Source organism: Sapajus apella, unplaced genomic scaffold, assembly GCF_009761245.1.
Source record: "Sapajus apella isolate SASKATOON/1434 unplaced genomic scaffold, GSC_monkey_1.0 scaffold49, whole genome shotgun sequence".
NCBI classification, from domain to species: Eukaryota; Metazoa; Chordata; class Mammalia; order Primates; family Cebidae; genus Sapajus; species Sapajus apella.
This window is the reverse complement of record NW_022436989.1, coordinates 17,957,035-17,981,732: the sequence shown is the minus strand read 5'-3', so window position 1 is coordinate 17,981,732 and position 24,698 is coordinate 17,957,035.

Below are 24,698 nucleotides of genomic sequence, written 5' to 3'. Positions count from 1 at the left end.
GTGAGGCACACGGAGCTTCAGTAGCTTGATCAAGACCAGAATTCAGAGAACTAGCCAAACCATGACTTACGATCCTCTTGCTCCAAAGTGTGTTACCTCCCCCAGCAGCCCACTATGTTTGCTGTTTATTTTTGTAAATGATCAGGAACTCAGCTAAGACGCTGGGGCAGTGGAGGGGAGGGAGAGAGCCTGTTCTTCACAGAGGGCTCCTGGGGTGAGAGAAGGGAAGCCAAGTGCAGGGCAGGCCAGGGCCAGCTAAGGTGGCCTCTGACCATCCTAGAGAGGCGTGGGACTAGAGGATGAAGAATGAGGAAGAAATGAGCATTTCTGAACAGGTTTACCAAGCAATAACTAGAACGGGAAGGGACATATTACAAATGACAAATGCCTGATCAAAGCCCGTGAGATGCTATCGATGAGGGCTGTGGACCCTTACTCTGTGCAGACATAGAGGTTTGGATGCACACGCGTACTGTTTTGTTTTGCTCTGTTTTATTTTTGCCACTGTGGAATAAGAAGTACAGTCACACATTGCTTAATGATGGGGACACAGTCTGAGAAATGCGTCATCTGGTGATTTCATTGCTGTTTGAACATCAGAGTACTTACACAAACCTAGATAGTATAGCCTACTACACACCTAGGCTATATGGGGTAGCCTACTGCTCCTGTACCAAATACTGTAGGCAATTGTAACACAGTGGTATTTGTGTATCTAAACATATATAAGCACAGAATAGGTACAGTAAAGATGTGGTCATAAAAGATGAAAAATGGAGCTGGGTGCAGTGGCTTACGCCTGTGATCCCAGCACTTTGGAAGGCCAAGGTGGGCGGATCACTTGAGGTCAGGAGTTTGAGACTAGCCTGGCCAACATAGTGAAACTCCGTCTCTACTAAAAATACAAAAATTGGCATGGTGGCAGGCGCCTGTAATTCCAGCTACTCGAGAGGCTGAGGCAGGCGAATTGCTTGAAAATGGAAGGTGGAGGTTGCAGTGAGCTGCACTCCAGCCTGGTGAACAGAGTGAGACTCTGTCTCCCCCCTCCATAAAAAATTTAAAAAAAGATGAAAAATGGGGCACTGTATAGGGTACTTACCATGAATGGAGCTTGGGGACTGGAAGTTGCTCTGAGTGAGCCAGTGAGTGAGTGGTGAGTAAATATGAAGGCCTGGGACATTACTATACATTACTGTACACTTAAGCTATGCTAAATGTATTTAAAAAATAAAGTAATTGTACTATGACATTATGACAACCATGGCATGCATCGCTAAGGGATAAGAATTTTTCAGCTCCATTATAATCTTTTGAGATCACCATCATATGTATGGCCCATCCTTGGCTGAAATGTCATTATTTGGCATATGACTATACATATATTGGTCTGCCTTCAGTTCCTGGCACAGAGCTCCTAAGATCCTTGGAGTTTCTTGAGAGATAGGAATGCTAGTAGCATTTTTTGTTCTAATCAGGCAGCTCTTGGTGGGTCCCTAGATAGCCTCAGGATGGGGGTTGGTGGCCAAGGGAACCAACCATGTAATTATAAGGTTGGAACTTTCAGCCCCACCCCTAACCTCAGGGGAGGGAAGAGGGGCTGAAGATTGAGCTGATTATCAATGGCCAATGATTTAATCAATCATGCCTACATAATGAAACCTTCATAAAACCTCAAAGTACAGGGTTTAGGGACTTTCCAGGCAGCTGAACACATAGAGGTTTCTAAAGGCTCACACACCAGGAGAGGAGAGCCTTCCATATGCCTTGCCCTGTGCCTCTCTTCATCTGTATTTTACATAATATCCTTTATAACGATACACCAGTAAACACAGCTACGTGACTTTCTGAGTTCTGTGAGCTGCTCTAGCAAATTAATCAAACCCAAGGACAGGATCATAGGAACCGAGATTTATAACCAGTCAGTCAGAAACCACAAGTAAAATAATCTGGGACTTGTGACTGGCATCAGAAGTGGGGGAGGTCTTGTGGGACTGAGCCCTCAACTTGTGGGATCAGTTGCTATCTTCAGGCAGATTGTGTCGGAACTGAATTGAATTCAAGGATGTCCAGCTAGTGCCCACTGGAAAATCTGTAGAATTGCTTGGTTGCATGGTGGGGAGAAATACCCAAACGTTGGTGACAGAGGTCACAGAAGTACCCTGTGTTATAAGAGGATAGTAGGAGAAGCTGAGTTTATTTTTCCTTTCTCTCACAGAAACTGAAAGGCTTTTATACTGGCATTAGAGTATAGCACACTGAATTGTCTGTCTATAGCTACAATTCTAGCCAAGACTTATGCTAACTTTTAAGATTTTTTTCTTATATCAAAAGCGAGAAGGCTCTCAAAATAAAATGCCACTCAAGCAAAAAACTTTAAAAGCTTTTCAAAATAATCGCAACTCATCCTGCACTTCATAATTCTATCACCATCAGAGTGAATTAACTGTGTGATTATATGTTTGCCTTCCATCGACTAAGCTTCCTAAAGGCTAGAACTAAGCCTGTCATTAATTTATTCAATAGACATCTACCGAGAGCCTATATGTGTCAGATACCATTCCACGTGTAGGGCTGCAAGAGTGAATGAAACATGATATTCCACGGTAAATGGTCTCAATTGCACTGTGTCCCTGACCCCTGGGAATTCCAGCCTATAGTAGGCACTCAATGAATACTTATTGGATAAGAGATGAACACACTTCCAGCCTATTCTTACCACCCCACATCTTTTCTTAATAAGAGGTCTGGGTTTTCACACAGCCCTCCTGGACAAGTCCCCTTTGGCCAAACACTGTAGTCTCTGTGCACAGCTCTGAGCCTGTGGCCTGCGGTCAGGACCACTCTGTCTGCCACTCTAAGCACTGGCTGAGGACAGCGACAGAGAAAAGAAATGATGCCCCATTCCAGCAGGAGGAGGGAGGAAGGACTAGCAGAGAGGGCTGACCCATTTTTCTTGGCTAACCATGAAGCTCCTGACTGTGTCCTGGGACTCTGGCAGGGACCCCGGCTGCAGCCCTGACCCCTGCTCTGAGCTGCATTATTCAGCAAGACTGTGACGTTATCACTGTGAGGTGGGTGAGTCATCAACAAAGCTGCTATCCAGAATCTCATGAGCTCAGCCTGAGGGACTAATGCCAGCCTGTGCAGTGACCCTGAAAGACAAAAGGCTATGTTCCCTGCTGGGCCCCTCTTCCCTGCTCCTGGTACACTGGGCAGCTCCCTCCCTATAGGGGTGATGGAAAAGGAAACTGAACTTTAACAAGGGAGAAATGTGTGTCCAGTATGGGAACTGCCGCTGTTTGAACAAATATGGAATCGTGAGCAAGTCCAGCCTTGGTTTTTAAATTTGGAAATGGGTATAATAGATTTACTCCAAGATGTTCTTGAAAGGTTATTTGTATTGCATCTGACACTTGATACGTGATTGGTGTTATTTCCCAGGCATCTGAACTGAGATCCTACGCAATTTCATGCTTGTGATAACTGCAAATCATAAACCACAACCTGACTCCTCTCTCTTCCTGTACATCATGGCTGGGGGACAGGGGAATAACCCACTCCAAACCTGTATACCCTTCCTCTTTGGGGAGAGGAAGGCACAGCATGTCCTATTTAGCCCACAGCTGTTAGGTTAGCTCCACCACAAGCCCCACATGTGACCACAGCCAGCCCTTCCGCAGCCTGGCAGTTTCCCGTCTTCCTTGCTGTCTGTGCCACTTCTCACCATTTCCACTCCTACTCTTTCCCCATGTTCCTCACTCTTATCTCAAGTCCATGAATTTCCTTTCCTGCCCTTAGAAATTTTTCCAGCTCTGTGCATATTCTTCTTGGGCACCTGACTTCTTCCTTCTTGACTTAGAGGAAGAGATGGCTCACATTCAAAAACTCTAGGCCTCCTTGCTGCCTTCTCTCATTTTCTGCCCATCAGTTGTTCTGACTACCTCCTGCTTCTTCCAGCAACTCCTCTGTGAAATCTCACATGAACCTTGCTGCCCTTCCGGGTCCTCTCATTTTCCCCTAGAAGACCTGTACTGACTGCAGTGCTTCCTAAGGTGTAGGCCACAGCCACTGTATCAAGGACCATCTGGGTTTCTTGTTAGCAGGCAGATTCCCAGGCTTCTTTCTCATTTGCTCAAATAGAATGGGGTTCTGGGAATCTGGGTTACATCTGAAAAATTCTCTCTTTTTAAAAAAAGTGTGGTGGTTCATGCTTGTAATCCCAGCACTTCTGGAGGAGGACATGGTGATGTGTGCCTGTAGTCCCAGCTGCTCAGAAGGTTGAGGTGGGAGAATCGCTCAAGTCCAGGAAGTCAAGGCAGCAGTGAGCCATGTTCACACAACGGCACTCCAACTAGGGTGACAGAGTGACACTCTGTCTAAAATATGCATATATATATATATATATATATATATATATACATATATATATGTATATATATGTGTGTGTATATATATATTCTTAAAATAAAATTTTAAATTACACAAGTGGCACAGCACTGCAATGAAAACATGTACACACTGTCACAAATCTCTCATCACTGGTCTCTAGCCACTTCTCCCAGGTATCCAAAGTCAACAGACATATCCATCTGTCCATCTGTCCACATCCTTGTGAATCCTCAGATAAGCCTACATTCACACAGAGAGTGAAAATCACATTGTGGCTTTTTACAGAAATGGGATACTAATTACTCTGTCAGTTGCCTTCCTTTTCTACCAGTTATGGACATCCCTTCAGGACAATAGACATGGAGCTACTTCATTTTCTTTAATAGTCATTTAATATTTCATAGTATAGATGGATACAGCTGATCAAACCATCCCTCCAGTTATGAGTATTGAGGCTGTTTCTAATTTGCATCGGCTTGTTTATCATAAACAATGCTGTTTGCGTATATATTTTATGGGCTTTTTTTTCTGTAGAATAGAGTCATAAAAACAGGATAGTTCTGTAAAAGGATATATTTCATTTTAAAACAGATATCGATGCATTAGTTTCCCAAACTGGGACAATTCCTACTTCCCCTAGCAATGCACACCGCTGCCTATTTCTTGCCTTTGTGAAAACATTCAGTATTTTATTCTTTCCTCTCTTTTTTCAAGGTTTGTTAATCACATGCAAAGAAGGTATTTTCACATTGCTTTATTTTACATTTTCCTCATTCTCAGTGAAGGCATGTATTCCTGTTTACTAACCTTTTGGATTTCTTCTGTGAAAAGCCTATCCTATCTTTTCACTATTTTCTTACTGAGCTTATCTTTTTCTTGTGAATTTGTAGAAGTTCTCTGAGTATTGTGCATATGAATCCTTTTCCTATTATGAATGCTGAAAATATTTCCCAGATTTTTTCTTTCTTTTTATTCTTTTATTTTTTATTTTTTGAGGCAGAGTCTCACTCTGTCATCCAGGCTGGAGTGCGGTGGTGCAATCTAGGCTCACTGCAACCTCCGCCTCCCAGGTTCAAGCAATTCTCATGTTCAAGCACTTCTCATGCCTCAGCCTCCTGAGTAGCTGGGATTACAGGCATGCACCACCACGCCCAACTAATTTTTGTATATATATATTTTTTTAAGTAGAGATAGGGTTTCGACATGTTGGCCAGTGTGGTCTCAAATTCCCTACCTCAGGTGATCCACCCACCTCAGCTTCCCAAAATGCTGGGATTATAGGTGTGAGCCACTGCAATGGGCCCAGATCTTTTTCTATTATCTTAGTTTACATATTTTTTAAAAATCCATACAAAAACTTATTTTTATTTAGACAAATATGACTGGTCTTTTTCTTCATGGCCTCTAGGTTTCCAACTGGCTTAGAAAGAGTTTCCATACCATAAGATTTTAAAGAAGTTCCCCTTAGTTAAAAAATTTATTATTTGTATTTTATTTCCAGTACTTAAGTCTTGAATCCTTTGGAATTTATTTCTGTGTATGATGTGAGGAGGAAGTTTAGCTACTTTTTTCTTCCTGATGAAGAGCTAATTATGCCAGGACCATTTATTATTAAAGAAATTCTTTTCTCTCTCAATTGAGATATCAACTTGGTTGTTGGTATCTCTTAAATCTATTTCTAGTTTCCAATATCTTTTGCCCATCCATTGGACTATCCTTGTGCCATTAGCAAACTTTCCTACATGATAGTAACTTTACACTGATTTTATTATTGAACAGGGAAAGAATCTGCACCTTTGCAGGCTGCTCTGGTGAATCTCACTAACGGAAGGTGTGCTTTGGGAAAAGGCGGGTTACTTTTTGCACTGAGAGATGCAGTTTCTTTATCTGGAAAAATATAAGACAAAAGCTCTAGCTCTCTCTTAGGGTGGCTGTAGGATGCCACGGGTATCCTTTTCCTCCTCTGGTGAACACCAGTACGCACCCTGGGCTTGGCCTGCCCCATTGCCAGTAGCTGCTTTCCCCAGGTGGGAAAAAGCAGTGAGCCATGTTCACACCACTGCACCCCAGCTAGGGTGACACAGCGAGACCCTGTCTAAAATATGTATATAATTGGTATCTATATAGAGAGATATATATTCTTAAATATGCAGTTACCTATATATATTCTTAATATATAAATGTATAATATATCCTTTAAATAAATTTTTTATATATATATATTTTTTCTTTTCTTTTTTTCTTTTTTTTTTGAGAGAGTCTCACTCTGTTGCCCAGTGTGAGAGACAGGACAGTTCGTCAAAGCTTATATCTTAGACTACATTATAAGGGGTTATAATCTCTTGCTCTCATTAGCTATTAGCTATTAGCATAAACATATACCCATGTATGTGTGTGTATGTGTATATATATATACATACATATGTATGTGTGTGTGTGTGTGTGCGTGTATATATATACACGCACACACACACACACACACACACACACACATATATATTCTCTAAATAGCTATGTCTTAAATCAGCTACCTTGACTTACTCTAGTATGTCTGAACAGAACTGGGCAAGCTCCAAACCCTGGGCACGCCATTCCTTATTTTGAAACCCTTCTGACCTTCTCCTGACTAGCTTCCTCTCCTTCCTTGACTTCTTTCCTCTTATCTGTTCAGGAAATTTTCAAGTTTTTAGCCAATTGAATCAAGTACAGAATGTGAGGTCACGTTCTGGCCAATGGAAACTGGACACAGCAGTAGGGTGACTGCGTCAGGTTATGAAAGTTATAAATGTCCCTGTCTCCTTTGTTCAGGTGTGCTCTCATAGCAAGACTGCCGGTGAGCTGCACCCTTCCTGCAGGAAATAAACTAGCTTTCTTCCCGATGTTATCAACCCATTTCCATCACCCAGGCTGGAGTGTAGTGGTGTGATCTTGGCTCACTGCAACCTCTGCCTCCTGGGTGCCAGCAATTCTCCTCCTTTCGAGCAGCTGGGATTACTGGCATGGGCCACCATGCCCCACTAATTTTTATATTTTGTATTTTGAGTAGAGATGGGTTTTTACCATCTTGGCCAGGCTGGTCTTGAGCCCCTGACCTGAGGTGATCCGCCCTCCTCAGCCTCCCAAGTGCTAGGATTACAGGCGTGAGCCACCACCCCTGGTTAAATTATTTATATTCTTAAAATAAATTTTAAAATTACACAAGTAGCCCAGCAATGCAACCTAAGCCTGTACACACGTTGTCACAAATCTGTTACCACCAGTCTCTATCCTCTCTCCCCAGGTATCCAAAGTTAACAGACTTCTAACTGTCTATCCTCTTAAACAGGCCCCAGGAGGGGCCTACCTATTTTTGTGTAGGCTCCTTCTCAGCCTTTCCCTCCCCTCTTTGGGCCTCTTCTGCATCTTCAGTGATTATCTCTAAGCTGATGACACCATGATCATCTCTGTTACCGGAAAAAGGTCCTGATCCAAACCCCAAGAGAGGGTTCTGGGACATCACACAAGAAAAAATTCAGGGCAAGTCCATAGAGTAAAGTGAAAACAAGTTTATTAAGAAAGCAAAGAAAAGAACGGCTACTCCATAGGCAGAGCAGCCCAAAGGACTGCTGGTTGGCTATTTTTATGGATATTTCTTGATTAGATGCCAAACAAGAAGGGGATTATTCATGAGCTTTCTGGGAAAGGGCTGGGCAATTCCTAGAACTGAGGGTTCCTCCCATTTTTAGACCATACAGGGTAACTTCTAGACGTTGCCTGGCATTTGTAAACTGTGATGGCACTGGTGGGAGTGTCTTTTAGCATGCTAATATATTATAATTAGCATGTAATGAGCAGTGAGGTCACTTTCACCACCATTTTGGTTTTGCCCAACTTCTTTACTGCAACCTGTTTTATCTGCAAGGTCTTTCTGACCTGTATCTTGTGCCAACTTCCTATGTCATCTTGTGACTTAGAATGCCTAACCAACTGGGAATGCAGCCCAGTAGGTCTCAGCCTCATTTTACTCAGCCCCTATTCAAGATGGAGTTGCTCTGGTTCCAATGCCTCTGACACCCCCAACCCTGACTTCTCACATAAGTTTGTTCCTAGCTTTTTTCCCCGCAAGACAGCGTCTAGCTCTGTCACCCAGGCTGGTGTTCAGTGGTGCAATCATGGCTCACTGTAACCTCAACCTCCTGGGCTCAAGCAATCCTCTGGCCTCAGCCTCCCAAGTAGCTGGGACTACAGGCATGTACCACCATGCTCAGTTAATTGTTGTTTTATTTGTAGAGACAAGGGTCTCACTATGTTGCCCAGACTGGTCTTGAACTCCTGGCTTCAAGTGATCCTCTCACTTCAGTCACCCAATCAATTCTATTTTTTAAAAAATATTATTTTAGTTTATGGAGTTTTTCCTCAATTATTTATGTTCTTCTCTCTTCCAATAGAATTTGAAGTGTCTCAGACTTGGCTTCCAGGCTACCTGCTGGGCACCCCTACCAGACCCTCTTGCAGTCCAAGTTCACTTCATTAAAAGCTCACACTTCCCATATAGACACTTGCCTCTTCCACTGTTACCTGCCAGCCTGGTACAAGCAGCCTGCTGGTCACTCAGAGTAGATGCATCCCACCCCTCCCAGTCAACTGGGCACTGTGTCCTGTTGAATCTCCAATCACAGCTTCTGTGACAGTTAAGCATCTCTCTAAGCCTATGTCTCTGCCTTCAGCTGAGGCCCTCAGCAACCTCCACCACATGGCTGCAGCCAGCTTCTCACTAAGGACCCCAGCAATGCCATACCTCCTTACCGGAAACCTACAGCTGCTTTCATGGCCAATCCACCATACCACATCCCTGAGCAGCAACATTCTAGAGGTTTCCAGTGCCCATAAACACCACTCAAACATCTTAGAATGGCAAAGGAACCTCTCCGGGTTCTGGCTGCACAACTATTTTTTGGTTTGTTTTCTACTTGTGAGACTATTTTGCTCAAATTTGTTTAAAAGTGATAAAAAAAAAAAAAAAAAGGGAGAGAAAGGCCATTGAAGGAAGTTTATAAACATAGTGGGAAAATGCAAAGGTGATAAACATCTTCCGTTTTGGGTAGGCACTTCAGCTAATGAGCACTGTTAGCTCCAAAGGAGTGGAGGCCTGGGGCAGGTCACACTGATCTTGCCCAAGGCTGGTCTCAGCACAGGCGTCCGGAACAGAAAAGCTTGCCTGGAGCAAAAGCTCTTCTCCTTCCTGCTACAAAGGTGCAGGTATGAAGGGCTCTTTTGTTTGAACAATTAGATGGGCAGGAAGGCCATTAATGGGCCACTTGAAGTAAGTAAAAGGCAAACGGACTGAAGCTGAGCTCCTATTAAAGAATAACAGACAACAGGTGAACATTAGCAGGAGCAAGTTCCTACTAATAACACCATCTATTAATAGCAGCAGCCCCCAACTGAGTATATTGTCGCCCAGGTTCTGTGCTAAACATGCAAAAAGCATTTTCTCATTTAATCATCACCACAGGCCAAGCAGGTGGGTCATGAAGTCTTCTGTTCATCAGCCAGGGGAATTGCTGTGGGTGTGAAATCACTCACCCTGCTCTCACAGTAGAGCTTGGGCCTCAGCCATTCCAGTGCCAGTGTGTGTCCCATGATTTCAGACTGCCTTTCTGCAAAAGCTGAGAAGGCAGCTTCAGTCCATATGGTGACAAAGCCTATGTGGAGAAGAGAATCTTTTTTCCAGTTTGCAAGGTTGCTCCCAGCATACAGAGCTGGGACTCTCCACTCTTATACAAAACAGCCCCTCCTTCTCAACTGCTTTTAAAAATTGTACCTCCTGGGGTCTCCCAGGAATGAGAAACCAGCTTTTTATGGAGTTATGTAATAATTCTTGAAGACTTTTTCCTCAGCAATGCAAAGACCAGCCAGCCAAAGCTTGGAAATGACCAAGTTTGCAAGAACTTTAATTGATGCATAGCGATTGTATATATTCATGGGGTACACAGTGAGGTTTCCATATGCGTAATATATAGTGATCTGATCAGGGTAATTAGCATATCCATCATCTTAAACAGTTATTTCTTTGTTTTGGGAACATTCAATATTCTACCTATTCAAGATTATGGAATATATTATTGTTAACTACAGTCATCCTACAGTGTAGAACTCTAGAACTTATTCCTCTCATCTAGTTGTAATTTTGTATCTTTTAACAAATCTCTCCCTATGTCTCAGTTACACTTTTTAGACAAAAACCATTCCTCCTGAGTATGTGTCTGAGAATGGCCATAGAGTAGCTCCTTTTTCCTCTGTTATGTTTAGATTCTTGAGGTGTGCATTTACTTTCAAATGCACGACAGCTCTTAGTCACTGCTAAGATAATAAGCTATAGCCATACCTACATTCTTACTTCAATAAAACTGCACTTTTATGGGAAAAGCGTATTTTTTTCTGGTTTTTATCTTAACTGGCTTGGGCTCAAGTTACACTCAGGAAAGCTTGGACCGTTGGTTATTGCAACCAGACCCAAGGAGGCATTGTCTACCTGGGCTGCACGAATGAGGAACTGGGGACAGGTGTTGAGGTGGGAGAGGTGGGACTCAGATCTTCCAAAGCCTAAGCTCCTTAGTGAACCCTACAGGCAGCCTGTTCCTCGGGCTTCACAGCCACAATGCCTTTCCTGGCAGATCTATTGTCCTTCTTCGTAATTATTTTAAAAGGCCTCCAGCTACTTCATCCTCTCCAGTTACCTTTGGGTCTTTTAAAGATACTACCTCTGGTAAGGACTCCCAAATGCACACTGAGTAGCCAGTGGCCTCATTGCGCATACAAAAATGGGTTCCTGAGATTTTGCTGCTTATGGATATTTTGTAAATAGAATCCATTTAAAGGCACTAGAGGAAATTTCTATTTAAATGAATTCTCCTGGGAATCCCTGTGTGAGGCAAAGAACCACTTTGCACTGAAAATATGAATTGATCTGTTCAGTAACATGGGCCTATCAGATTTTCTCAGGGTGGCCTTGCATTGTGGCACCCCAGGGAAGAATGACAGAGTAATGGAGTGACTCCAGGCTGGCGGGCTCCGCCTGCATCCTGCCATCTGTAGCAAAAGATGCCTCAACCTGGGTAGCAGGATTGGGATATGAAGAATAAAATGTGCTGTGACATGAAATACACGATTCTGACAGCCTCCTACTCGTTTAAAAGGTTTCTTGTTAGGTTTGTAAGTCCTTTGGGAGGATCCTTCTATCCTCTTATACAAGGAATGCTACTCTTGATGCAATTAATCCGAAAGAGGATTTGAAGACACAATTTCCACGCCACGGCTTTAGCTGTGTGAAGTCAACATTAGGTTCAAGTGTGTGATGTTCAAACATTCAACACGGCTTACATGGTAAGAATATGTTTTCAAGAGGGACTATTAAACTGAAGTGGATTAAAGACAGCTCAATTTTTTATAATCATTTCCTCACTTGAGTATTTTTATACTTCCCTGCCTTCACCAGAGGAAGCCACAAATCTCCTCAACAGTTGTTAAGCCATTGTGAACAAATTCTCAAGCTGCATTTTGTATGTCATTCCCCTCCCCAGGTTCAAACCTGACATCTGGAGATGTTGCCCTGGACTCGGGTATTAGCCAGGGCTCAGTCACGTGTGAGTGAGAGATGAGGCTCCTCCAGGAGGGGGAAGCAAGAGCAGGCCTTGCTGCTCCCCAAGCCCCACATCCCGCCCCGCTACAGCCCACACAGACCGAGACACACAACAGGTGCATACATTCCAACACACATGGACACATACACCCCACCACACTCACACCCCCCAACACACACAGCGACACACACGCACCCACCACGCCACACACAGACCCGCACACTCACTTGTACACACCCCCAACACACACACTGATGAGGCAGCCAGATGGGAAGAGCTCCCTGGCAAGACCTCTGACTGGCCTGTTCACTGAGTGCGTGCTGGGCTGGAGCATAGGGAAGTTCCGGCAGCTTGATGGGGAGGATCCTGGCCCCTCCCCTTCCTGGGTGGAACCTGGGATTCAATCCGCGTGCAGGAAGCACACTAGCAGGGACTCTGGCTTTGTGAAGGGCCCCTGTTTTCCTTTTCTTTCCCCTTTTGCCCAATACATTCGATTTTTTCCAACCCTTCAAAGTGTCTGCAAGCCTAATCTCTCATGGCTGTGTGACAAGAACCCGGCTCTTAGCTGAACTAAGGAAAAAGTCCTACAACACTGACACAAACACCAACACAAACACACCCAGCACACAGACCAACACTCACACACAGTCCTCCCCGCCACACATACTCACACTCACCCCAAAGCAAACGCACACACCCAACACATGCCTCCCATCACACACTCATACACCGTCTCCAAGCACTGCCAGAAGGCCTACCCAGGCTACCTGGAGCATTCCCGTGGCTGATTCTATGAGTAGAGTTGGACTAAGTGCAAGTCCCAGTCCTGAGAGTGCAAGCCAAAACGGCTAGGTCATTGCAGAGTCAAGAATGACTCAAGGTGGGTTTCGTGATGCATGTGTATAATCACAGCATTTCCGGAGGCTGAGGTGGGAGGATAGCTTGAGGCCGGGAGTTTGAGACCAGCGGAGTCAACATAGTGAGACCCTGTCTTTAACATTTTTTTTTTGTAGTTTTAATATTCTTGTGACTTGAAGCTTAATTACTAATTTTTTTTTCTTTTCTCAATTGTATTCTCATTACAATGTATCAAAATAATAATCTAGTTCAAACTTTGACAGATTTAAATAAAGACAAAATTAAAATTTAATTCAAAATATTTTTCTTAATGAAAGGTTAGATCTTCTAAAAATTATTAGTAGAGGTATTTATGAATGATCCTATGTTAGAATGAGACACATTTCAGCGTTAGGTAAAGAGCACCAAACACGGGCCATACAAATGAGCGAAAGCAGTTGCAAATTCCCTTCAATTCTTTGAACTCTTCATGAGTTACATGGAAAAACAATGATATGATTACATAACAATTTAATATCAAAAATTATTTGTAATGCTCTATTAGCATACAGGATAAGATCCAACTGTTTAATGAAAAAAAAGAATCCCACCCTACGTGTTTCCCAGTCATTCACTTAAATGGTCTTTGAGGCACCTGGGAGGTTTATTTTCCTGAGAAACAATGTATCAAATGAGATGGTGGAAGGGCAGCTTTGTGTGGGGTGGTAGTAAAAAAGAATCCCACCTTCTACAGGCACATTTCAGGCAAATCCATTTTAGGAAAGGTACTTCTGGAAACTGGGGATTTGGAAGTAGGTTCCTTTTGTTAGTGAGCTCCAAGTTTCTCTTCAAAGAATCATATGTCAGTATGTTCAGCTCTCTTGTTCTTTAATTCTCCGTTTTAAAGTTTAACTTCCTTGTAGTTTCAGTAAACTACACTTTCCACCAGTTCCAATCAGTAGTTCACATCTGTTCCCCCCGTCCCCTGCTCTGTCATGACTCATTCCAGTCACCTGCTCTGGTCACCTGCCCTGGTCACCTGCTTTGACCTGAATCCACTCTGGTCACCTGCTCTGACCTGTCCCATAACCGTCCTTCCCACCAAACTACTCACCCTGCCGCTCTGGCTCCTACCCCTGCTCTCTTTAAAATAGCCAATCGGATTTAGCTTAGACCATGCAGTCTAATCCTAGCCAATAGGGGAATGACCCAGCCGTAGGGGTGACCTGTGTCAGGAACAAGAACACCTTCCTCTCCCTTGTCCAGGTGTGTGCTCGCCATTGCTCCAACTGTGAGATGCACCCTTCTATAGAAGTAAACTGCCTGCTGAGGAAATTTATATTCAAGTGCTACCTCTTTTTCAGCACCGAAAATTTACATGTAACACTTTAAAATGCCCCTGTAGGCCTTGAGAAGTCTTCCATTTCCCTAGGAGTCTGCACACTACTGTTTAAAGATTGCTCTAGGAGGTTTTTCATTTGAGATAGGTAAGGATTAGTCAGAAAATAAGATACAAACTACAAAGTTGTTAATGTAGACATTGTTCCACCTTGGCCTGATGTGCCACTTAAACCCATACAAATAATAGTTATTATTGGTTTAGCACATATTGTACATGGCTTTTGAGATACTATCTGTGTCTGTCTGTGTATGTGAAAATCTCATATTGACATAGTCTCATGCTGAGTTGAAACTGAATTCAGAATCTGAGTTTGTGATGAACTGATGGGGATCCTGAGCCAGTGAAATATGCAGATTAAAACTGATGTGTAGCCAGGTGCGGTGGCTCACGCCTGTAATCCCAGCACTTCGGGAGGCTGAGGTGGGCAGATCACCTGAGGTCGGGAGTTCAAGACCAGCCTGACCAATATGGAGAAACCCCGTCTCTACTAAAAAAATACAAAAATTAGCCAGGCATGGTGGCTCATGCCTGTAATCCCAGCTTCTCAGGAGGCTGAGGCAGGAGAATTGCTTGAACCCAGGAGGCAGAGGTTGTGGTGAGCCGAGATTGCACCATTGCACTCCACCCTGGGCAACAAGAGTGAAACTCTGTCTCAAAACAAAACAAAAAATTGATGTGACCTCATTTATATCCACAGGCCAAGGAGGCCTGAGGACAATTGGTTCCTACTTACAACAGATGTGTAAGAAGGTGTTACTTCCATTTTATAGATAGAAAACAGGAGCACAGAGAAGTCAGATCACTTGCCCAAGATCACACAGCAAGTAAGTAGTAGAATATACATTTAAACAAATTGGACTTTAAATATTATAGAAGGCAACCTTAGAAGACCCTCTGAGTGGATGAGTCTGAGACCCACCATTGGGAGATGATTTTGCCCTGATTTGACTGCACCATCTGCTAGTGCAGCTACGCAGAGGAAGGTCACACACATCAGGGAGTTCTGAATTTCAGTCTTATATCTGAGGAAAGATAAAGTTGCAAAGCAACTGATTTAACTGTCATCTGCTGACAACCAAGTCAAGAATAACTTAATAATTAGTAATCACAAAGTACTAATTGCTTACTCTGTTTTGGAAGCAGTATAACATAATGGCTAAGAATGAGGAACCTGGAATTGCTGCTTATGTTCAAATCTCAAATCCACCACTAACAAGCTCTGTGACCTTGGATGAGTTATTTAACTTTTCTGTTTTTCAGTTTTCTTATGTTGAAAATAGGCATAATGATAGCATCCACCTCATGGAATTATCACAGAAATTATATAAAATAGCACAGATAAAGTGTTTAAGAAAGCATGTGGCTAACACATAGAGAGCACTCAATAAACGCAAGTTACTGTTAGGAAAATATTAAAAGAGACTTAAAAATTATTTAGTTTTTAACAATTATGGTAAAATATGTATAATATAAAATTTACCACATTCACCATTTTTAAGTCTGCAGTTCAGTGGCATTAAGCACATTCACATTATTGTGCTATCACAACCATTTATATACAGAACTTTTTCATTTACACAATTAAGAGTCTACCCATTAAATTAATATAATTAATTAATTTAACTAAAATCCCTATTCCTAACATCACCCTGGCCCTTTTCTGTATCTATAAATTTGACTACCTCATATAAATGGAATTATATATCATTTGTTCTTTTGTGATTAGCTTATTTCACTTAGTATAATGTCTTCAAGGTTCATTCATATTGTAGCACATGTCAGCATTTCCTTCCTCTTTAAGGCTAAATAATAGTCCATTGTGGCTGTAATCCCAGCACTTTGGGAGGCTGAGGCGGGTGGATCACCTAAGGTCAGGAGTTGGAGACCAGCCTGGTGAACATGGTGAAACACTGTCTCTACTAAAAATAAAAAATTAGCCAGGTATGGTGGCACACGTCGATAGTCCCATCTGCTCAGGAGGCTGAGGCAGGAGAATCACTTGAACCCAGGAGGTGGAGGTTGCAGTGAGCCAAGATGGTGCCTCTGTACTCCACCCTAGGAGACAGAGCGAGACTCTGTCTCAAAAAAAAAAAAAAAAAAAAAAAAAAGTCCATTGTATGGATATACCACATTTTGCTTATCCATTCATGTGTCAGTGCACACTTGGGTTGCTTATACCTTTTGACCATTGTGAAATAATGCTGCTATGAACATGAATCTACAAATATCTTTTCATGTCCCTGCTTTGAATTCTTTTGGATGTATATCTAGATGTGAAATTGCTGGATTACGTGGTAATTCTATTTTTAATTTTCTGAGGAATTGTCGTAGCGTTTCCCATAATGACTGCATTATTTTACATTCCCACCAGCAGTACATAAGGATCCCAATTTCTCTACATCCTAGTCAACAGTTGTTATTTATTTTTAAATTTTTAAAAAATAATAGACTCGCTAATAGATGTGTGGTGGTATGTTGCTGTGGTTTTTGATTTGCATTTCCCTAATGATTAGTGATGTTAAACACCTTTTCCTGTGTTGTTGTATTTCTTCTTTGTTGTTCAAATGTTAATTTTCCCAAATTGTGATTTTCTAGTTTTACTTTTGTTATTGATTTCCAGCTTCATATTGTTATGATCAGAGAAGGTTCTTTGTATGACATATTGTTAAATCTACTGAGACTTAATTTGTGACCTATCATATGGTGTATTGTGGACAATTTCCCCTATGCACTTGAAGAAAAGGTATATACTGTTGTTGGGTAGAGTGTCCTGTAGATCAGGGGTCCCCAGTGCCTGGGCCACAGAGCTGAACCATTGCCTGTTAGGAAGAACGCTGCATGCACAGCAGGAGGTGAGCAGGGGATGAGCAAGCATTACCGCCAGAGCTCCACCTCCTCTCAGATCAGTGAAGCATTAGATTCTCATAGAAGCTCGAATCCTATTGTGAACTGTGCATGTGAAGGATCTAGATTAAGTACTCCTTATGAGACTCTAACTAATGCCTGATGATATGAGGTGGGGAATAGTTTCATCCCCAAACCATCCGCCATCCCTCACCCCACCCCTGGTCTGTCGAAAAATTGTCTTCCATGAAATTCGTCCCTGGTGCCAAAAAGGCTGGGGACCACTGTTGTAGATGGCTGTTAGACCTAATTGGATTATTGTATTGTTCAAGACCTCTGTTTCCTTACCTTCTGATTGTTCTATCCATTATTGAGAGTGGGATATTAAAGTACCCAACTATTATTGTAGAATTGTCTCTCTCTCCCTTCAATCTGTCAATTTTTGCTTTATGTGTTTTGATAGTTATTAGGCACATACATGTTTCTAATTGTTATATATTCTTGCTGTATTGCAACTTTTATTAATATATAATGTCCATATTGTCTTTTGTACCCTTTTTTGACATAAAGTTTGACTTAAGACTTCATTTGACTTAAATTCTATTTTAGCTACCCTATTCTCTTTTGGTTACTATTTGCATGGAATATCTTTTTCTATCATTTATCTTTCGACCTATTTGTGTCTTTGGATCTGAAGTGGATCTCTTATAGACAGCATATAGTTGGATCCTGTGTTTTCTATTTATTCTGCCAATTTCTATCTTTTGAACAGAGAGTTTAACCCTTTACATTTGAAGTAATTACTGAAGAGGAAGGACATGCTTGTATCATTTTGCTATTTGCCTCATAGATTGTTGTTCTGCATTTCCTGCATTACTGTCTTTTGTGTTTAGTTGATTTTTCGTAGTGAAAGATTTTAATTCCCTTTTCATTTCTATTTATGTATCTTCTATGGCTATTTTCTTTGTGGTTACCATGGAGATTACATTTAACATCCTAAAGTTATAACATTCTAATGTGAATTTATACCAGCTTAACTTCAACATGTGAAAACTCAGTTCCTATACAGTTCTAGACCCACTCCTGTTCAGTTATTGATGTCATAAAATTATGTCTTTATGCACTGTATGCCCCAAAACAAGCTAATAATTTTTTTAAATGCATTAGTCTCTTAAATCATGTAGAAGACAAAAAGTGGAGTTACAACCCAAAAGTTACAGTCATACTAGCTTTTACAATTGTCCATGTATTTACCTTTACCAGAGATCTTTACTTGCTCATATGACTTCCGGTTATTGTCTATCATCTTATCATTTCAACCTGAAGGATTCTCTCAATTGCGGAGTAGGTCTAGCGGTAACGAACTCCCTCAGCTTTCATTTTTCTAGGAATATCTTAATTTCTCCCTCATGTTTGAAAGACAGTTTTGGCAGCTATAGGATACTTGAATATATACTTAGAATTTATCAGCCCACTCACTGCCTTCTGGCCTCAAAGTTTTCTGATGAGAAATATATTTGTAATATTATTGGAGAAAATATGATGAAAGCTGTCTTTCTCTCTGCTTTATGGATACTAATAATCTGTCTTATTGTTTGGTACATAACAGAACATTTTCTACAATATTATGATATAAGTTGAGCATAATTTTGAGACCAATTATGTAGAGTTTAAAGAAAAAGGAATGGAATATTTTAAGAGTAGACATTATGAGCTCTTTAAAATTCAGAAAGTATTACAGATTGACAAGATGTAATTGAAATTAAAAGCATCATCCTGGTTTTAATTTCTAAGGTAAATATCAATCACTATAACCCACATAAAAAACTTTGAGTATTCTTATCAGTAAAGAGTTCTTCAAATTAAAAATTGAGAAAACTACTATGAATTATGCCCAGCAAACATAGGTCTATGTCTTGCTGTGGCCTCATAAGGAGCCATTGTTAGGGAACTCCAAGCACCTATATAAGCTCCTGACTGGGTCTAGGTTTTTGATCCTTTTTGCTCAGCAGCTGCTTAATGACCTGAGGGACTTTGACCACAGTTAGCTTGTTTGCTCCTTGATTTTTTTTTTCTATTTTGTTAGTTTCCTTTTTTTTTCTGTCTGTATTTTTTTCTTACTCTTTTAGAATTTTTTCTTCATTTTTTAGTTGTATTTTCTTACCCTTTTCTTTATTCTTTCTTCCTTTTTCTCATATGGTAGCCTCACCATGGGTGTGTGGCACCTGAGAGTCATTCTCTATATGATGACCACTGGTCCTTGCCTTTTGTGGGAGAGGGCTTTGTGGGGCTGCAGGCGCCTCTCTCCCTTCACTTTACATAGAGTATGAAGATCTGGAGCTCCGTGGAGCCCTGTGAGATGGTGCAGGAGATGAGCCAGGAGCTGACTCAAGCAGCTGCACATGGGAGCAGTGTAACAAGCACAGTTTGCTGAGTGTACAGGGCATGCCCTGCTGAGAGGGAGTTGGTAGAGAAGGATACAGGTGTGCAAATTGTTGTGGCAGAGTTGTCTTGATGGGACCCAATTTATGAGGGTATCTGGCACCTCCATGTCCTTCAAAAATCATGTGTCCAAAGTAAATGCTGAGCTCAATCTAAAGGAAGCTGAAGCAACCTGGGAGACAGGATTTGAGGCCCATCTGGTCTTGGCTGCTGGCTGGTCCTCTGCCCTGACCTGGGGAACTTGAGACTGGACTATTTCTCGAGGCAGTTCTCCTACTCCTGTTCTCTCTCTTTTTTTCTTCTGTGATTGTGGGGAAATAGAGATGGTTTTTATAAATTATTTGACTTCATTTCTTCCAAATCTTGTAATGAAATTGATGCTCCAGGAAGACACACCATTATTCTGCTGTTTTGCTTCCTTCCTGCCCAGAAATGGGGCTGTGGGTACTCCAGTTTGAAAAGCATGTAGTAGTGCAGCACTTGGAGTTAATATGAAAAAGTAAAGAGAAAAAATGACTTAAGAGAATTATCATGGTCTCCATCAAAAGCAGCTAATCATTAAAAGTGACAACTGAAGGATTTTTATAAAGGGATATTAAAAGTGGTTCTGAACAGGTAGGTCTGTATTTATCAGAGTTCTCCAGAGAAACAGACCCAGTAGAAGATATGTGTATATATGAAAGAACAGATTTATTATTGGAAATTGACTCACACAGTTATAGAGGCTGAGAAGTCCCACGGTACACAAGCTGGAGAACTGGGAAAGCTAGTAGTGTAATTCAGTCCAAGTTCAAATGCCTAAGAATAAGAGGAGCCAACAGTGTAACTCTCACTGGAGGCTGAAGGCCTGAGGAGAGTTTGGGAGAGAACCAGGAGCTCCAATGTCTGAATACCATAGAAGACAGACATTCCATCTTCAGAAGAGAGAGAATTCACCCTTCCTCTACATTCTAGTTCTATTTGGACGCTCATTGGATTGGACGATGCCTGCCCACATGGAGGTGGGAGAATCTTCTTTGCTCCAGCTGATTCAGATGCCAGTTTCTTCTGGAAACCCTTCACAGACACACCCAGAAATAATGTTTCACCAGCTCTTTGGACATCCCTTATCCCAGTCGAGTTGACACATAAAATTAAACATCATAGGCTCTGAGCCTTACTGCAGGGCAGAAATACAGAAATTGTGTGCATCACCTTTTTAAGCAAACTTTCTTAACACTTTCAGAAGAACCAAGGAGAACTTTAGGCCCCATTGGCCTGTATCAGTTGTGGCTGAGAAGTCTGCAACAGGATAATGAAGTCTTGTGAACCAGGCTGTGTTCGGGTGTGGTGACCTAAATCAGCTAAGGAGGCCCCTGATCTGTGCTGTTGGCTTTCCTGACTGCATAGTGTAGGAGTTGGGTCTGTAAACCACAGTGACTGAGGCAGGTCTCAATTGATATAGAGGCTTATTTTGCCAAGGTTGAGACGGCATAAGCAAAAAAGGAACATAAATCACAGCGGGATCTGGTTCCTGCACTTTTTCCAAAGAGAGTTTTGGGAACCTTAGTGTTTAAAGGGGAAAGAGTAATCAAGAGGGGAAGAAAAAGGAAAAATAAGGAGGGAAGGTAGACAATGAGACAAGTGGTTAAATTCTTGTGAGGCTCTGATTAGTAGTCAGTAAATCTACATTTTACACCTGAAAAGAAAGAAGTGGGGGAGTCAATGAAGTATTAGTCTGGCAAATCGACATTTTACATAAGAGAAAGTCAGCCTGTGAAATTACAGTTGTCTGGTTGGTAGCAAAATGAAGGCAGTTTTAATGACTTAGTTTCAAAGCTTAACTTTTCCCTTTGGTAAATTGAGTTTGGGGTCCTGAGATTTTATTTTCCTTTCACAAGTCTTTCCACTGTGATGTTTTCTTTCCGTTTGTTTTTGTTTTGGTGGGGGGTGGTGTATAGCGTCTTATTATGTTGCCCAGGCTGGAGTGCAATGGCGTAATCTCAGCTCAGTCACTGCAACCTCTGCCTCCCAAGTTCTCCTACTTCAGCCTCTTGAGTAGCTGGTATTACAGGTGTGCACCACTACACCCGGCTAATTTTTGTATTTTTAGTAGAAACAGGGTTTCACCATGTTGGCCAGTCTGTTCTTGAACTCCTGACCTCATGATCTGCCCCTCGACCTCCCGAAGTGCTGGGATTACAGGTGTGAGCCACCACACCTGGCCCTTTCTTCTGTTTATGCAGTGGCAGGGAGCAGTGCCTCTAAGAGATCTGACCCAGGTGTGAGTCATTCAACCAGCCTGAGGGTCCTAGGCCTGCTCCATGGGGAGCCAGACATCCTGAAGGGTCTAGAGGGAGAATCTATGGCAAGAGATAGCAGCCTAAAGGGATGGAAGTGGTGGCAGAAAAGTTGGCTTTTAAAAGGCAAGTTTTAGGTGCCCAGGTACCAGGTATTTTTATTCTAGGCAGTAAATCTATGGTTTTAGAAACTGATCAGGGAGTTTCTAGATGAGTTCCTATGAAGTCTAAGGAATGTCAGGAAGGCCCTTAGCCACCTCGTGGAAATTGGGAGAGAAAAAAATGTGTGCAGAGAAAAGAGGGATTTTTGATGCAGGGAAAAAGAACAGGTGTGTCCCAGCTGCTGGCTCTGAGTAACCCGTCTATTCTGATTAGTTCTGTTTACACTAACAAGACTTGCCATTCAGCACACCATTTATGGTGTTCACATCAGCCTTCCTCCGTGTGGTCACTGAGCCCTGCAGCACAGGGACCGTGCAGTCTGAACCAAACAGGAGTCCCTGGGAATAGGGTAGCGCGTTCTGATACCTGAGTTGGTAATAGAGTCAGAGCAAAAACAAAAGCCCCAGCGAGTAATTTGGGTCCGACCCCTGTCACCTTAATCGCCTGCCTGCATTGTGAAGGTCAGCGCAGTAGCTTGACTGCATTCTTGCTGTGGTTCTGGGTCAATAAATCAGCCAGGAAGCACTAGGTGAGTAGGTAGTGTAGAGCAAAGTCTGTGCTGTGTGCCACAGGCAGATAAAAAAGAAATAGATGACTCAGCCTCTGCTTATAGGGAGGCTCTGGTCTTGCTGAGACAGCACAGAAATATTTGGAGAATGATAGTAGTGCAGAATGAAAGGTAAAGGATGACTCTGAAACGCTGCTGCACAGCAGGGTCCAAGAAAGGAGAGGGCAGTGCCAGCTGGGTCTGCCAGGAAGGCTTTCTGGAGAGGAATATTGGCCAGGGTCTTGGAGAATTAGCAAATACGCCCGAGGGTAGAAAACCGGTGTTCCAGGACAGGGACCCTGCGCAGCGCTGGGGTGGGCTGGGTGGGACTGAGGCAGCAGTGCCTGCAGGGACACTGGGCACCAGAGCACAGCTCTCAGGCCTATGTGTCCCGTTGCCCTGAGCACTCCCAGGTGTCCTCACTGCCCCGTGTTAGCTCCTGTCTCATGAAGCCATCTGTCCTAGCGCATCAGCTCCAATCACCGCTATTAGAACAGATCCAAGGGGCAGGCTGGGAGGGTGTTAGGTTCGAGAGGGAGCACTGTTAGAAGCAAGAAAAGAAATGGAAGTTTTGCTCCTGTCTGCATTTGGCCAGATCATGCAACCTCGTGTTGTCTCTGCATGATTACAAAAGAGAGAAGAGGTGGGTGGAAGGCTCTCCTCTCCAGCACATCATTTTAAGTTTTGTCTTTTACTTTCAAAGAAAAATATCTTTATGACACTGCTTTCTGGCCCAGGTCCTGTATTTAAAGCCTTCACATAGAATAAATAATCCCAGTTATCACTCCGTGGAGAAAGTGACTGTGAGAATTAGAGAGACAAAGGGTGTGCTTGTGGGAATGGGATGTAAAGTCAGAGCAGGTTAGATCTTTGAGCTGTGCAGTCCAGTTAGTCAAATATTAATAAATCAATTTAATTAAATATTAGGTCCTCTGTTCCACTAGCCATCTGGCAAAGTCACATGTGGCAAGTGTTTTCATACTGGACAGCACCACAGAAGGTTCTGCTGGGCAGCATTGCCACTTGAACCAAGGGGTCAACTGCTTTTTGGGTGGGAGAACTGAGGCACGGTGAACCAGGGCTTGGACTCCAAACTTAGTGCTCTGATTTGTCCGCTGTCCAGGGCTTCCAGCAGACAAGGATTCAGATGGCACAATTCAGGAGCAACAAGATGGCTGGAGTGAACAAGTTTCCCTTGACTTTAGAAGAAAAAGGTCTCTAAATCCTGGAGATGATTACATGCTTTTCCTGAGGGCTGAGGAAGGAGGAGAAGCACTTGGTTTGTTTTCAATTAGCCACCCTCCCCCTTTTTCTAAGAAGAAGAGAGTCACTGCCAGGTCACAGGGCTCAGAGCCAGGGTCAGCAGAGGGCCTGGTGGGAGGGCCTGAGCCAAGTGGGCTGAGACTCCGATCCTCATGAGTGTCCCCTGCTGTGCCACCGCATGCTCTCTCCTGGGCCCTTCCATTCAGTTTGTTGTGTCTGCACTGAGCTGACGCTTCCATCTCCCAAGCACCCAGTGTTCACCGCCCGTCCTTGGCATGTGTCCCCTCCACTGGGCACACACCCTCCAGCGCATGGTAAGGTGGAGGCCACCTCTAGCTGGGCCCTGAACTTCAAAGTTGGGAGAAACTGTCACTCATCTGATCGAGGTGGGTTTCGAAGAAACCCCAGTCCCACGCTACCCCTGTCTTCCCATAGGTTGTCCCTGGGTCCTGTTAGAATCTCAGAGAGACAGGGGGCTATAAGTTGTCCAAATTCTGGAATAGCCCGAACAAGTAAGTGAAAGGTACCTTTCTCTGCCTGGGAAGGGCCAGCTTCTACCCCGCACCAGAGACACAAAGATGAATAAGACCCTTCCTGCTCCCAGTGACCTCATTTACTAAGGAAGGAAAGACAGGAACTCACTGCTTAAGAGCTATGTTTATTCATTCCTCTACCTGGCAAATTCTTCAGGACTCCAGCTGTGCACCCAGCATCATACGGAAGCGGGAACTTTAATTTTCAGTAAGACCTGCTTTCTCCTTTCAGGAGCTTGTATCTAAGAGGGAAGCAGACAGCACTGGAGCAATTACCTCACAGTGCCACGATCCTGGGAGCGCAGGAGCTACAGGAAACGCGAGAGCATCCAACCCAGTTTGGGAGGCTCAAGTGTGCAGGAGAGACAGTGGAGGCTC